Here is a 17,056-nt window from a genome sequence, read left to right as displayed (position 1 = left end):
CACTGTGCCAGTAATAGTGCCATACAGCGCCCGTATACATAGTGCTGCACAATATGCTGTGCCATGAATAGTGCCATACAGCGCCCGTATAATTAGTGCTGCACAATACACTGTGCCAGTAATAGTGCCATACAGCGCCCGTATAAATAGTGCTGCACAATACACTGTGCCAGTAATAGTGCCATACAGCGCCCGTATACATAGTGCTGCACAATACACTGTGCCAGTAATAATGCCATACAGCGCCCGTATAAATAGTGCTGCACAATACGCTGTGCCAGTAATAGTGCCATACAGCGCCCGTATAAATAGTGCTGCACAATACGCTGTGCCAGTAATAGTGCCATACAGTGCCCGTATAAATAGTGCTGCACAATACGCTGTGCCAGTAATAGTGCCATACAGCGCCCGTATAAATAGTGCTGCACAATACGCTGTGCCAGTAATAGTGCCATACAGCGCCCGTATACATAGTGCTGCACAATACACTGTGCCAGTAATAGTGCCATACAGCGCCCGAATAAATAGTGCTGCACAATACGCTGTGCCAGTAATAGTGCCATACAGTGCCCGTATAAATAGTGCTGTACAATACGCTGTGCCAGTAATAGTGCCATACAGCGCCCGTATAAATAGTGCTGCACAATACGCTGTGCCAGTAATAGTGCCATACAGTGCCCGTATAAATAGTGCTGCACAATACGCTGTGCCAGTAATAGTGCCATACAGTGCCCGTATAAATAGTGCTGCACAATACGCTGTGCCAGTAATAGTGCCATACAGTGCCCGTATAAATAGTGCTGTACAGTGCTCAGATAAATAGTGCCATAAGGGCTCACGCAGCTAGTACCATCCAGCGCTCTGATGAATAGGCCATATAGTGCGCACATGAATAGTGCTATACAGTGCCCATATGGATAGTGCCACACGGTGCTCAGATGAAAAGGGTCACATGGCTAGTGCTAATAGAGCCTGGCATGTAAGCTCCTGGCACTGGATGGCGGCATGATGTTGCGTTAGATGACGGATTCCTTTTCAGGCTTGTTATGCGTTTGGGGATCTTCATTCGTTTGATCTGATTTCCCTGGATGTAAACTGCTACAATGTATGCGAGAAGCGATGGAGCCGCCATGGTCCCTGCTGGTGTCACCTGACCGCGGCCCCATTACTCGCAGCGCCCCCGCCCATTGTACGCTGCGCCGGATCCCGCAGAGGTCGCCCCCCGAAGATCACATAAATACAAGCACGTCCGTCGACTCCATGGCGGAGAGCAGATGACAGCGCCAATCTCATCATCGCCGGCAACAGATGACGCATCTAACGAGGAGAACGGGAGGCTCTGCACCTCGTTAGACGACTTCAGAGATAACGACAAGCTGCCGCCAGCCAAGAGGAAGAATGTACTGCCCTACAGAGGAGCCGCCGCACCACAGACCAGACAGCGCCACCCTCATCCACGGTCATGACTGGTATTACAGCCTGCTCCATTCAATACCAGAAACGACCTACAGCCAAGAGGGGCGCCGTTCTGGTATCTCACACAACCCCATTACCAACAGAGTCTATGGGTCATGCCCAACTGGCAGCCGCCATGCTGAAAGTCATGGGCGATCCCAATGTGTCCGGGGGCAGAGGGGCAGTGATGGCGGCTAATGCCACGCCCTCTATAGGTGCTACGCTCAAGGCATCATCACACGGGGTCACTGGGCCAGTGATGGCGGCCATGGTACAACCGCTGCCTCGGGGCTGAAGCTTCACCCACCACCAGGAACAAGATGACTCAAGAAGCCATTAAACGACTTATTGGAAGCCGGAGGCTCACGGATGCCGGAGATCTTCTCCCTCGCAGCCAGGATGACGATGGGTGTCTACCATCCCAAGAAGAGCCGCAGCAGCTGCACAAATGACATGATACAACCAATGGGTCTCCAGGCTTGGCAATGGCGCACGGACCCAAGCCTTGGCCAGAGTGTGACCGACTGGACACTCCAAGAGATACCCCGGTGGTGTTGTGTTGGCCACAGGCTCCCAGTGGCCCCTGTCTAGCAGAGGGGCCCCAGGCAGTCCTTGTGATGACCATTGTGGCAGCTGCCATCCCCACCCTGGCCGCATGGCTGCAGCACTGAGCAGCCAGCGTCATGTGACCAACTCCAGCATGAAGTCCCGGCGGCGGACGGATCCGCTGCACAGAAGAGGGGAAAATAACACCTCGCATCCCGCCGTGATTTTCAGGCCGACGGCTGGTATCCTTCCGTCAGTGGGGCGCCCCCTACAGGAGAGCGCGAGCAGCTGCCGCCCACGGCGCCATTCCTCTCCGGCAGCAGGACAAAGAGAGGCCGCCGCCCGCCCCGGAGCCGCCGTCCCCCGCGCCCGCCAGGCCGGACAGGTTTGTGTTTTCCCGGGCTGCGCCCCCCGCCCGGACAATGAGTCCCCCTCATGCTAATGAGCCGCTGACGACACATCCGATCTTTCTCGGACGCCATCTTGGCCAGAGCAGCCGCGGAGCGCCGTGTATTGTCTGCAGGAGGATCCCGCCTGAGCGCCGGCCCTGCTGACTGCCGGCCGGCCGGGGAGCGCGCAGGTAGGGCGGCCGGGGCTGCGCCGCACAGACGGCACCTATGGAGAGGGGTCCGCCTCAGAGCTAGGGGGGCCGGCGCCTATAGAGCGGGCAGCGCCTCACAGAGAGGAAGGACCGGCGCCTATAGAGCCGACATCACCTCGGGACGGAGGAGGCCGGCGCCTATACCTCACAGAGGGGGGACAGCGGCGCCTATAGACCGGGCTGTACCTCAGAGAGAGGGGGGAGCGGCGCCTATAGACCGGGCTGTACCTCACATATAGCGGGCGGCACCACAGACCGAGGGGGCCGGCACCTATAGACCGGCAGCAGAGGGGACGCGGCGCCTATAGAGCGGACATCCCCCTCCGAGCTCGGGCGGCCGGCGCCTGTGGAGCCCTCATCCCCCCCAGTGACGGCCCCGGCACAGCGGGCTTCCCCTCGGTGATGGAGGCGGACGGGCATCCTTAGAGAGCCGCTACTGCCCGTATAGGGGCGGCCGTGCGGAGGACGGTATACACTCTATAGGCGCCGCTGTCACGCTGTTGTCAGGTCGGCGGCCGCACGTGCGGCGGGGGCTCCGGCGCCGAGCGGGTTAACAAGGCAATGCGGCGGCGTGCAGGAAGGGGTTAATGCGAGGGGCGGGGCCTGTCTGCTGTGAAAAGGCGCGCTGCTCCGTGGGCCATGCCGGCTCTATACTGTCCGCCCCTATGGAACAAAGCCCGGAGGAGAGCAGACCGCCGGCCCGAGCCTCCACCCAACCGGAGCCCGCAGCCCTGCAGGGGGCGCTGTGTGCCCGGCGGTGGGGGAGGGGAGAGCAGCACAGCGCCTCCTACACGGCAGACTGCGCAGAGCTGGGAGAGGGAGCTGCTGCACCAGAGGCCGAGCTGCTGCCCACCGGCGGGGACCCCCAGAGCTGCTGCCCACCGGCGGGGACCCCCAGAGCTGCTGCCCACCGGCGGGGACCCCCAGAGCTGCTGCCCACCGGCGGGGACCCCCAGAGCTGCTGCCCACCGGCGGGGACCCCCAGAGCTGCTGCCCACCGGCGGGGACCCTCAGAGCTGCTGCCCACCAGCAGGGACCCCCAAAGTTAGTAGCCCCCCAGAGCTGCTGCCCACCGGCGGGGACCCCCAGAGCTGCTGCCCACCGGCGGGGACCCTCAGAGCTGCTGCCCACCAGCAGGGACCCCCAAAGTTAGTAGCCCCCTAGAGCTGCTGCACCAGAGGCCGAGCTGCCCACCAGCGGGGACCTCCAGAGCTGGTAGCGACCTCAGAACTGCTGCCCACCGGCGGAGACCCCCTCAGAACTGCTGCCCACCGGCGGAGACCCCCTCAGAACTGCTGCCCACCGGCGGAGACCCCCAGAGCTGTTAGCCCCCCCGGAGCGGCTGCCCACTGACACCATGTCTGTGCTTTGCTGTTGCAGGAGGACTCGCTGCCCCCTGGATGCATGGATGTTCTCACCCCCTGGCGCTCTGTGAAGACCCCCCACGTGTGGCGCCGGCTCCATCGCTGCTTCACCTCCCTCGTCTCCTTGCATTGAGAAGCAAAAGGTTTGTTCTCGTTTCTTGTACTGAAGGTCTGTGTTGGGATTGGTGGGGTAGCGCCGCCATACACCGCGGGGTCTCTGGAGCTCCGTAGACCCCCTGGATGACGGCCAACTTGTCATTTAGGCCTAGTTTGTGTTAGTCTAGTCAATGGCAAGTAGAGAGGTGGGGAGCGCGGCCGCTGGATCGGTGCGAGGGCATTGGTAGAGCGGGCAGCGTAGTGGCGGCATCCCGCGGCCGCCGCTAGACTAATGCAAGCACTATACAGGAAAATGTGGCGGTGCGTTGAGTACTGGGCCCGGCCACGAGGTCACATGACTGGGCACGGACCTACCTAGTGATGATTCCAGTAAGTGGAGTAGATGGTTGGCTCACGTGGGCTGATGCTGATTGGCTGTTGCTGGACTTCGTTAGTTGTTGGGAGTCTTGGTTCTGATGTACCGGCCTTCTGTCCGGCCTTCTGTCCCTGTACCGGAGGCCCCGTGTGCGCCGAGCTGCTGATGGACTGCCGACGCGCCTGACGCGCTCCACGGATCGGCTCAGAGCAGCGGGGTCTCCTCAGTTTGTTCAAATTACCAAGTTTATTATTGATGCAGTTCGGTGGCGGATCCGTCGTACGATGGACGCCAACCGCGCCGGATGGACGCCACCGCCGTGTAACCGGGTCCAGGGGCCTGCACACTGCCCCCCCCCCCCCCCCATTAAATGTGATGGAATCTGTCATGTGAAGTGAGTGCCGGCCGTGCGGGGGCCTGGCCGTGTGGGGCCTGCGGGGGCCGGCCGCTAGTGCTGTCAGTTGTCTGTAACTCTTGGCCTGTTTTCCTGCCTCTAGTTCTGTGCCGTTAATATCTGCCCCTCCGTGGAGGAGGAGGCGCTGCTGGTTGGTAAATCCCAGGAGACGGGCGCCGCTGTGATTAAACGATCAGCAGGTGTCGGCTTTACCAAATGATTCCTGGTAAATTTGCGGTGGTTTAATGAGCCTCGGTGTTCCTAAAATGTGAGACAACCTGGTAATATTGTTACCTTCAGATCTCCCCCCGCTTGATGCTGGGGGTCCCGCTTGATGCTGGGGGTCCCACATGATGGCGTGTTGGTACAATGACATCACATGACCGTGGTGACTGCTCGCTGCCTGTCGTAGTGATTCCGCATCCAGCTGTTGTACGACAGGACCTTGTTGTGAATGTCATGTGACCATGGTCTCAGCAGAAGGGGGAATGTGAAGCATCAAGGCTGAGGAGCCTCTTGGTAATTGGTTCTTACCCCTCATTGGTTTCCAGAGATTTCTTGAAATCTGTAATCTGTATTTTGCTTCATTGGTGAAATTTCTTTTTTCTGTATTTTTTTTTTTTAAATTCCTCCCCTTTTTCCTTAAAGTGACCAAACACACGGGGTAAACTTGTTTAAAGGCTATTCCTGCAGATGGCAGGACAGAAGGATCGGGCATGGTGGTTTCTGGCATGCCCGATCCTTGATTCCTGCAGTGGCAGACACCCTGCTGCCATAAACTCCATGCCGGACTGGTTGCCCGTGGGGGGGGGGGTTGGGGATATTCTGTAAAATCTCCCTCAGCTTGCAGTATTAACATACCAGCTTACATTCTCGCTCTTCCACGCCATCCCGCCGCCATCTCTCCGCCTCTCCAGTTCCCACTGAACTTCACTTCTGGAGGGCAGTGATGACGACCCAACACTGGGTCACGCGAGCGCCGCAGGTATTCACTGGTTAAAGGGAGCTGGTGATTGGCCGCAGCGGTCACATGGTCCATCTGTCGAGGACGTCATCGCTGGCTTCATGCATGCAGTATGAAGAGCAGCGGGGATCGGCGAGACGGCCGTGGTGGGAAGGTGCGAGTATTTTATCATATTACTGCAAGCTGAGCGGGGTCTTGCAGAATGCAGTGTCAATGCAAAACCCCTTTAAAGGGGGGTTCTAGGACTAAGATATTGATGACCAGTCCTCTGAAACAGGATGAGCGGACTGAAGAGGCCGCTGCACTCGCATGAGCGGCACTACCTTATTTCAGGCCTATGATGTTATGGTCATCGGTCGTATGGCCTGAGCGTAGCTCAGTCTGTAATTGTGTTGCTATACCAGACACAGCCGCTATGAAATGTACAGCACTGTGCCTCGTATGCAGTTCAGGCAGCTGGCCAGCAGGGTACCAAGTGGCAGACCCCCACTGATATGATATTGATGACCTTGGCTGAAGATGTTCTGGAAACCCCTTCAGGGTGGGTTCACATACTGCGGAAACGCAGCAAACCGCAGGTTAGACGTACAGTTACAGCAGCAAATTCACAGCATTTTTTAACCTTTTTTCGCTTGACATGTCCGGATTTGCTTTAACCCCACTCACCTTAATAATAAACGTTTTTACTGGTTACCCATGTGACTGTTGTGGCCAATGGGGGGCTGGCGGGAATGTCGCTGGCAATATCCCGTAAACCCGCCTCAGAGCTTCTATGTTGGCCCACATGACCGGTTTACAGAACATCACCTGTCAGATGCAGTGGTCCGGAGCCATGGGGAGGATATTGCTTTTATATAGTTTTGGGCATGGGGAGCCCAAAACGTTCTAAAGGCAATAACTCAGAAAACCCCTTTAGAAGGATTGTCATTTTTAAACTATTGGTTCTGAGGATAGGTCATCAACGGCTGATTGGTGGGCCTCCTCCGCCTGGACCCTCATCGATCAGCTATTCCAACGGGCATCTGTTCTAGTGTACGGTGCTGCTGCATTGTTGCCAGAAGCAGACCACTCCGTGTAGTCTGCAGTGGCTAGAAGTGGTACTGCAGGCCGAATCCTACAGAAGTGATCAGGTCTCAACCTGCAATACTACTTTTGGCCACTGCACAGCGCATGGAGCCATCTGCTTCTGATAACACTGCAGTAGCTTTGTGTACTAGAATAGTGGTCAAGGGAACTGCTGTTTAGTTTAATGGTGGTCCTAGGGAGCTGATCAGCCTTTAATGACCCATCCTCAGGATGTATCATCAATAGTTAGAAATGGGACAATCCTTTCAATTGCGGGCAGTGGCATTGGGGACCTTTCCCTGCACCGGCACAAATCACACCAAGTTTACACTGGATGTTGTACACACCGTGACGCAGGCTTTATGGGGGAGTCCATCTTCAGCTATGTGTAAGGAAGGAATATTTATGGAGTCTGCTGTGTTTGTCAGGACAAAGGGTCTTCGGCTCCATAATCGCTGTCGGCCCCCCCTCATCGGGCTCCGGGCCGCTGTCGCCCCCCCCCCCCCCCCCCCCTCATCGGGCTCCGGGCCGCTGTCGGCCCCCCCCCCCCTCATCGGGCTCCGGGCCGCTGTCGGCCCCCCCCCCCCCTCATCGGGCTCCGGGCCGCTGTCGGCCCCCCCCCCCCTCATCGAGCTCCGGGCCGCTGTCGGCCCCCCCCCCCTCATCGAGCTCCGGGCCGCTGTCGGCCCCCCCCCCTCATCGGGCTCCGGGCCGCTGTCGGCCCCCCCCCCCTCATCGGGCTCCGGGCCGCTGTCGGCCCCCCCCCCCTCATCGGGCTCCGGGCCGCTGTCGGCCCCCCCCCTCATCGGGCTCCGGGCCGCTGTCGGCCCCCCCCCCCCCCTCATCGGGCTCCGGGCCGCTGTCGGCCCCCCCCCTCATCGGGCTCCGGACATTATTGCTTGTATATTTCAAAGGATAACTAAAGTGGGGATTCCCCCGGGCGATTCTTCATTGCGTTCTCCGCGGCTAGAATCCGCACGTGGGTAACGCATGAAACGCTTTCCATAGGATAACTATGGTAAGTGCAGCCCGATGTACACAAGCGGAAATCCGCTGTGATCTTCCGCTTGCGTGTAAAAATCGCGGCATGCTGTGATTTTTAAATTTTTTTTCCCTTCCCACAATGAACCTATCATAATGTTGGGTTCATCGCAGAAGGTCGCCGTGACTTTAGGTTTTCTCCCGCAGCAGAAATCCTCCTGCGTTAAAACGCAACACCCGTGGACGGCGGCCTGAAGGCCTCAAGTTCAAGTCTCTGTATTTTCTGGTTGTAGTAACGACTTTCTTCCTCTTCCTGTTTACACAAGTGTGGCCCCTGCAGTCGCAGATGTAGTTTTGGGGCTCCTAGTTGGTTAATTTAAAGAGTTGTCCCATACAATGGTCCTATGCTTACGGAGTAGGAGGGTAAGGGGCTCATCAGGGTTCTGACTGCTGGGACGTGCCCAATCGGAAGAACGGGGTCCAGAGCAATGGTCACACAAGCGCACTATCGCTCCATTTTAACTACTTGCTGACCAAGCCTATTTTGGCCTTAATGACCAGCTAATTTTTCAGTTATTTTTCATCATCGCAATCAAGCAGCCATAACGTTTTGTTTTGTTTTTGGTTGGCACAGACATATGGAGGCTTGTTTTTTAATGATATCACTTTTGACTAAGGCCTAATGCCCACGGCCGGGTCAGATTCCAACTGCGGAATATCACAGCTTAATCAGACACCCCTCCCCCACCCCAGAGACCCTATACTCTCCTCTCTGGATACGTGGTGTGAGTCTCTGCCAGCGCGCATGCGCAGTGCAGCGCATGACGCGGTGGGCAGTGACGCAATTTCCTGCGATAATTCCGCATTGCAAGAGCCATAGAATTTTTTTATTTTTTTTTGTGGGATGAACTCTTAATTTTCATTTATCCACTTTTTGGGAACACTTTGCTTTTTATTCCATTTTTTTCTAGAGGCAAGATGAACAAAATCTGCAATTCCTGCATGTCTAGTTCTGCTGTATGATGACACTTTATATAGGTTTTTCTTTTTTTTTGTGAGATGTTGTAATTTTTAATGATACTGTTTGTTGATCCATGTGACGCTTTGATCGCTTTCTGTTCTGTTTTTTTTTGTAAGGTTAACTATTTTCAGCATGGTTTTTGTATTTTTTTTTCTCTATAAAGCGCACTGTGCAATTAAATATAGTTTTATATATATAAAAAATTTTTTTTTTTTTTAAATGCTTTCTTTAAATTTATTTTTCTCCCACTGGGGCAGTTGATGATCAGCATCTTTATCATTCTTCTAATACACTACTATGCTGCAGTATAGTAGTGCATTAGAAAGCCTATGAAGCTCAGTCAGAGGCTGAGCCTCACAGGCCACCATAAATGAAGGTCCGGAGAGTGTATCTAAACCTCCGGGCACCATAGCAACCCATTGAGATGCCACAATCACATCTTAGGAGTCTGATGGGTAACAGAGGGAGCCCCCTCCCTTTGTCAGGCTTTTACATGCAACGGTTGCACGGACAGTGGCATGTAAAGGGGTTAAACACCAGGGATCTGTTTTTCTTCTTTTGGGGGGGGTGGGTGTTGGAAGCTAAGAGCAAGTGAGTAGCCCCAGAGCCACGCCGGTGGGGGTGCAGCAGAGAATGAGCTCGTTATTATGTTTTCACACTTATGGACCCCTTTTTGAAACTTTTATTTTTTATTACAGACAACCCCTTTAATCATTGTGTAGTAATCTGTCGCCGCACCACCAGCACAGTACGGGAGATCTCTAATGTAGCACCATCAAAAATAAATTGAGCAGTGGGTGCAAATGTGACCGTTGCTCCATTCCTTCAAGGGATGCTCTGGATACCCTTTCTCCTTCGGTGAGGGTCCCAGCAGTGGTACCATCAAACAATCGGCTTGGTATCCCCTGTCCATGGGTAGGGTATAATTTAATTTCATGGGATAGTTCCCTTTATGATGCCGTTCTTGTGTTGGGCACTGGTTGTAAGTGATGCCACATCCATGTGGGGTGTGGAGGGATTTATAGAGATGCCTGTCTGGATAGACTCCTATGCGAGGGTTATTGGTTGTATTCAGGGCAGATCTTGAGTTTCTATTAAGGGGGTTTTCCAGGGAGAAGTCTATTGAGGACCTATCCTCAGGATAGGTCCTCAATAGTTGATCGGCTGGGGTCTGTCGCTCGGGACCCCGATTGATCAATTGAGTGGGGGCATGCTGTCAGCGCTGCAAATACAGAGGTCAGAGCGGAGAGCTCTGCTCCGACCTCTGTGTAGTGGCCGGCTCTTGTAACTGCAGGCACGGCTCTCATGGATTTTTAATGAGGGCCTTGCCTGCAGTTACAAGCTACAGCCACTACACAGAAGTCGGCGCGGCGACTTCCTCTACTTCCACTCTGACCTCTGTGTACTTGCAACATGCGCCTGCTCAGCTGATTGGTCGGGGTCCTGAGGTTAGGTCATCAATAGTATTCTCCCTGGAAAACCCCTTTCAGAAAACAGTTTTATGGATCAGAGAGCTTGGTACTTCCTCGCATCTCCCAGTTTCTCAATGTTAATTCCTTTTCTATGAGTTTTCCTAATTTTTAACTGGTTTGGCGGGACACTTGCTTTCTTGTGACTGTTCTGACGCATTGGCCCGTGAATTCTTCATTCAGTATGATACTACACTGGTAATGATGTAGTGGCCATTTGTAATGTTGTGACTGCATTAAAGTGTCCCATCCTATTCGGATATTGTAAACTAGAGGGGTTCTCCTGCATGAGGCAGAGGGGACCCCGGGCGCCATGTTATGCTGTGTGACCAGAGCTGGTTCTCTTTCAGACAACCCCTCTAACCGGTCTGATCTCCCCATTCCAAGCCCATGAACTCATCATGTAAAGTAATACGGCAAGAACCAGTTACTACAGGTACATGACCGCTATCCTCACACTGGGTCTGCCCAGCAGTTTTATTAGTAGTATTATGGACTGTTCATTATAACCGGTCATGAGAGGTCTAACAGACTAATTTATGGTGCCGCTATGGCGTCCAAGGCTTTTCCCGCTTTATGCAAATAAAGCTTACGTTTTGTCTGAGAAGTGATGAGCTCGCAGGGAGCCGCGTGGGTGTCATGGCAGCTGGGGGCCTTCTTAGCAGACTGCCTATCGAGCCGTCCCCGCGGGGTGTCCTGATGGACCGCCTTCCCGATCGCAGTATAATGTAATGCTATGGCATTACATCATACTGCAGGAGTGATCAAAGCATCACAAGTTGTCCCCTGAGGGGACTGAGAAAGTTAAAATCAGAACAATAGGTTTACTAAATATATAAAAAAAAAGCCTTTTGCCATATTTATAATAAAACACAAATACACATTTGGTATCGCTCGTCTGTATACTCTGAGTCCGTTCGCCCAGTAATACCTGTTGGCTGTGAGGTCCGTGTGTCTGACATTGCTCATGAAGGCCGTAGCACCGTGTATTGGCCTCATTCTTGGCTGACTCCTGCAGCTCATAAGGGTCTCTTCTCGCTGATGCTGAGTAGTCGGAGTCCTCTCCCCTCTACATCCTTCGGGCTGCCTTGTATGTGCTTCCTCACTGTGTGGTCTGCCCTGCCTGAAGAGTTGGATGCTTACCTCCCTCCTCACTGAGCAGTTGTGGACATCCCCCTCCCTTCCGCCTGCTATCTCTAAGGATAAAGACTTACAAACATAGAAAATCTCACCGGTGTTGTTTGCACATCGTTTGCATTTCCACATGCGGTGGTCTTATCGATTTTACTGATAAATAATGCTTCTTTGTTTTTTGGGGTTTTGTCCCGTCCCCCTTGATTGGAATAAGTGATTCTCGCCCACTTATTGGCCCAGGATAATGCACAGTGTATCTTATATATTTTTTCCCGTACCATCTGTGTGACAAACTGATGTTCGGTTTGCCTTATTGACTTCTATGGGTGTCTGTCTTGTGTAGTGTGTTGGACCGCACATGTACTGGAAGGTGCCTGTGTGCCTTTTGGCCTTAGTGAGGGGTAGAGCGGACCCCGCCAGGAGGAGTGTGCTGTCAGGTTCAGCAGGACAGCCAGCTGATGGGGTTATACAGAACTAAATGAAGACTATTTAAATAATAGCACATGGGAAGCAAATGAAAAGAAAACTCCGTGAGGAAACCTCTCTGGCCTTTATACTTAATGTACATAAAGCCAGATAGTCGTATGTTAACTGGGCAGAAATGCTCCGTATTTACGTGTATAACTTGACGACAGCAACAAGCCCCTTTTAGGGTACGTTCACACGGGGCGGAAATGCAGTGGCAAATTCTGCATCCAAAACAGTCTGTCTGCCCAAAATTGACTCTAAATCAGCTGTGTATCTGTAGCAGATGCAGGGCTCCCCCCTCGCCTCAATTCTTGGTTTATCAGTGCAGCCTTTCAGCTGGTGGCTTTTAGTGCTCGCAGCGCCGCTGGGTGGCGGGGGGTGCGGAGGTGGCAGCGCCGCTGGGTGGCGGGGGGTGCGGAGGTGGCAGCGCCGCTGGGTGGCGGGGGGTGCGGAGGTGGCAGCGCCGCTGGGTGGCGGGGGGTGCGGAGGTGGCAGCGCCGCTGGGTGGCGGGGGTGCGGAGGTGGCAGCGCCGCTGGGTGGCGGGGGGTGCGGAGGTGGCAGCGCCGCTGGGTGGCGGGGGGTGCGGAGGTGGCAGCGCCGCTGGGTGGCGGGGGGTGCGGAGGTGGCAGCGCCGCTGGGTGGCGGGGGGGGGGGGGGTGTGGAGGTGGCAGCGCTGCTCATTAGAGACTGCTGGGTGAAGGGCTGCGCTGACAGCCCACAGACTTGGGTAATGAGGGGAGCGCTAGATTTGCTGAAATCAGCTGTGGATATGCAGCTGATTTTGAGTCAAATTACTCACCATTGGGCGGATTTTGACTGTTTTGGATGCGAAACTTGCTGCTGCATCTCCGGCCCGTGTGGACGTACCCTAGAAGCGGCTGCTTGCTGTGGAGTGTGAAAGTCGTTACACGTAAATCCTGAGCATGCAGAAGATCTCTGGATTGGTACATTTCAGCGGCAATGTCTCCTGTGTCCTACACATCATCTACAGATTGCATCCCATATGAGCAAAGTCACTTCTTTACTAAATCAGTAGACTTAGTTGCTGGCAGTATACACTGCAGGGGATCGTGTCCAAAGTGTTTCCATAACCAGGATAACTGATGACAAGGTCTTGTGTGACCGGCTCTATAAGCTGCCGATGTATGAGGATTGTCCCGCTGCGGGATGTATATTTACATGTTACAGATGGAGGGATAGGCTTATTAGAAGGCCCAAATACGCACAGCACCATAAACCCACTTTGGCAGTTCTTCAGTGCCATAATCCTGGTGCCATGTGCCGGCAGCTCGGCCCTGTCACCACGCCGGAGTAACCAGATGTCAGCAGATGGCATTGGCGATGTCTGGGATCCTGGGTTTGGGCTTTCTACAGAAGTTAGACCGTGGACCAGAGGTTTTCTGAAACTGGAAGCAAAGGTCCGCTGTGCCAAAAGGGTGTAGTGGAGCGCTATTCTGCAGGCTGATCTTGGGTCTGATCTTTTTTTCTTTAGCCAGTTCTACAAGAAGTATTTAAATCTGTAAATTGTACCTGAAGGCGTCTCCGCTGCCCCAGCTGTCGTGTATTTAGAGGTGCCCACTCTGGACTTTTTCCCTATCTTGCATGCATGTGCGGCTGTCTTCCTGCTGGGCATTAGATCTCATCCTGGGTGATTCCTCGCTGATTTCTCGTATTGCTGAATGATAGATTCTGCCCTTGTGGAGAAGCAAACTAACTTTTTGAGATTAGTGAACTCTCCTTATAAATGGCTGCTGACTTTGGTGCGGTTGTTTTTTCTGTTTTCTGTAGTCTTACGGTTTGCCTGGATCATGGCATACATGTATGGATATATAAATTACTAGTATCGGTTAACAGCCAGGCTTTGCCCCTTGTGATTAGTACGTTTGCAAAGATCCTCGAATCGTACCACTCCCAAGGGCTGCGTGTCTGAGACTTCTGACGTGGGCAGTTTTTGCCGTAAATGTCCGATAGAGGGTTGCACCTCTGCACCGCCACCTAATTGGGGAAAAGGGGTTCCTTGCTTCCCTGTTCGGCACTGCTGTGTGGCTTCCTCCCATAGGATTAGTGGAAACTTTCCACAACTTCCGTAAGGTGTGTGTGTTGCCCCCTTGTCTCATTAGGTTCAGCCCTCCAGAGAGGAGACCTTTATGGTATATCTTGTAGACAATGCTGTAAACGTCTCAGATGGAAATACAATGGTCTCTGGTTTAGAGACGGTCACCACGGTTTTGCAGCCCCCTCTGAGAGCACCATTAGGGAGTGCCCGTCACACTGACTGCAGAGATATGTCTGCTGTGGATCTGTGCAGGAGTTTTGGAGAGACTTGCTTTAGTAGCAGCCGGACACAGAACTAGTCCTGTATGTTCATAAGCTGTAGCCACACCCACCTCACCCATCAGCCAATGATTGGCAGCTCCATCTCTACACAGTAATATAGCTGTCAATCATTGGCTGGAGGGCAGGTGGGTGTGGTTGTAGCTCATGAATATGCAGGACTAGTTCTGTGTCTGGCTGCTACTAATTAAATGCAAGTCTCTCCAAAAATCGTGCACAGATCCACAGCAGACATGTCACTCTACATAGTGCTGGTCCACAAACGGTGGTGCACGGTGGAGCTTCAAAGAGCACTAAAGAGACATTCCATTTACCTGTCCGCGCCACGTGATGTGCGGTCCTCTGACATGGAGGTTACATGCATCTTGCAGGTCCTGCAGTAGCCGTCTAGTGACTGCACGCTGTTCTCTGCAGCAGGAGGATGCCGCTGTCATTTCACAGCCACTTTCTGACCCATCAGGACAAAGGCAGGTATTGTGCTCTGCACAGAACCGTCTATCATCCTACATGTTCATCCCTTCTAGACAGACTTCTATACACTCATATCTCAGGAACTCTTCAGCCTCCCAGTATGACCCTACGGCACTTGCGTTTTAGGGATGTTTATCTGTCCAGTTAGGAAGCAGAAGTGCTTGTAAATCCATGTCGCCTCCTTTGCTCAGAATGAAGGCGACAAGAGGACACCAGAGGTGACTGGAGGCCGTTCCTCTCTCGCTGGTGTCCTCGTCCCTACGAGCGTCACCTGTAGCCAACCAGGTTGTACAGGCAGTCCGGCCCCTCCAGGATGGCCCATCCATGCAGCAAACCTTCCTGCTCTGGCCTGTATGTCCCAGCACAAGAGCCTGGAGCCGATACCAGGAGAGCTGGACAGGAGGAACTACCCCACAGAATAGCTTCCAGCATTAAGACCGGAGGGACAGGAGGAGCTACCAGGACCAGGAGGAACTACCCCACAGAATAGCTTCCAGCATTAAGACCGGAGGGACAGGAGGAGCTATCGGAGCCCTACAGAATGACCACCTGCAGCTACTGCCCCAACTGTCACACACGGACTCCATGAGGGTCCATCATCCTGTAGTGGGATCTGTACTTGTAGCCTGGTTCTGGGCATCTCCATTGGCATTCACCAGACAATACCAGAATTAACAGCTTCGCCATTGGTGCCCCGTTCTCATCACAGATGGGGGCAGGTTCACCCGGCGCACATCTTACAGACGGGAAAGAGTCTGGAGACGGTGGAGATTGAGATCTTATGAGAGGCATATTTGTTATTTTTTTGCTGATACGCTGTGGTTGTCCTTCAGTGGGACCAATCCTACATGTATGTTGTGCCGCCGGAGCGTTTCTTCAGATTCTACACTTTGCAAGTCCCACTTGGTCTATCGGTAGCACATAATGTTCGCGCTCAATCGCAATCCCTCCTGCTAATATCTAGGTGTTTTCCAGACATGGCACTCACCTGGAGTCTGTGAAGGAAGTCTCCACTAAAGATCTGATGTCTGCTCAGTAGTTGCTGGGGTGTATATTGTAAACTGTCCTAATATTTCCAGCAGCGTACAATGCGCCTCACAGGGAGTGATGCGGACCTCGCCGTATATTGGGTACATCTGTGCGCCTACACAAACGTATGCCAGGTCCGATCGGGTGTATTATTTCTGCTAGTCGAGTTTCTGGTGTAAATTATGCATAGATGTGTTGGGCCGGGGTCGACACGCCACTTGCCAACAAGCCACGCTAACGTTTAGTGAAAGTGGTGGATGCTGGTGCAGATTCCAAGTCACAAGATTCTTGTGCAAGCCTTGCTCCAAAGTTTGGGACCCTTGCACTAGAATCCGGTGTAACATGCTTTTTGAATGTCCTCCTATGGTTTCTCTGTGTGTTTTTATTGGAGACCCTCTGTTGTGTTCTTCATAAGTTTACCTACTTCTCATGATTGCAAGAACTTGCCAAAAATCTGCTGTCTCATTGGCCATCTTTCTCTGCCAGGAGCAGAAGTGCTGGACGCCGGTAACGTGCCACCAGTCCTTGTCAGCTTGAGTTTGGTTATATGGCCGGGCCCTTTGTAATGGGCCTTTAGCGTAACTATTATCGCACAAAGAACTAATTTTGAGTGTTTCATTTTTCACTATTTGTCTGCGGTTTATTATCCCTGACTTTTATTCAGCGAAAAAGCAATCACCGGCTTCTCTTTGCGTGTAAACGCTCGTCGCCTCACATAGAGGCCTGATGTCCATTCCCGTGTCCTCCTTGATGGCGTCCAGCCAACGTGACGTTTGTCTTCCCTGTTTCCTTTTACGACTGACCATTCCAAGTAGCACCTCTTCCAGCGAATCACGTGTCCGAAGTCCGTCAGTCTCCGTCTGGTGATCTTCGGGTTGGTAAAGTCCAGGACAGCTTTGTTGGGACCCTCGCTGTCCAGGGGATTCGTAGAGGTTTTCTCCAACACCGCAGCTCGGAAGCGTCTTCTGTCCGCTCTCCTCAATGTCCGCGTCTCGCAGCCATACGTTGCTATCTGGAAGACGATGGCTGTGATTAACCTCTGTTTGATGGTGACTGAGACATTCTTGCACTTCCATATTGGGTCCATGCTCTTCATGGCCATACATCCCGGTGCTAATCAACGCTTTATCTCACCTGTCCAGTTGCCTCTATCGATGAGAAACCCAGGGAATAGGAAACTTCGATTTCCTCGTTGTTAACCTTTATGTGAACATCCCTGTTGACAGCGGTCATGGTTTTTGTCGTCTTGATGTTTCGGTGAAGTCCCATCCAGCTGCAGGATCAGCC

At 53.4% G+C, this 17,056-nt stretch overlaps 1 protein-coding gene across 2 annotated transcripts in view; it reads left to right on the top strand.

The window, feature by feature from the left end:
* The first annotated feature begins 2,190 nt into the window (after window positions 1-2,190).
* ADNP (activity dependent neuroprotector homeobox) overlaps window positions 2,191-17,056 on the top strand; it is a 28,250-nt gene continuing 13,384 nt past the window's right edge. The window contains exons 1-2 of one of the 2 annotated variants that reach the window (XM_066587638.1): window positions 2,191-2,386; window positions 3,983-4,109. The gene's annotated coding sequence lies outside the window, so the exon portion shown is untranslated. Of the gene's footprint in view, window positions 2,387-2,452; window positions 2,582-3,982; window positions 4,110-17,056 lie in introns of those variants that run through there. The other variant, XM_066587636.1, reaches the window with a different exon arrangement.

This window comes from Eleutherodactylus coqui, chromosome 13 (assembly GCF_035609145.1).
Source record: "Eleutherodactylus coqui strain aEleCoq1 chromosome 13, aEleCoq1.hap1, whole genome shotgun sequence".
Taxonomy (NCBI): domain Eukaryota; kingdom Metazoa; phylum Chordata; class Amphibia; order Anura; family Eleutherodactylidae; genus Eleutherodactylus; species Eleutherodactylus coqui.
This window is presented reverse-complemented; position numbering and strand designations above follow the sequence as displayed.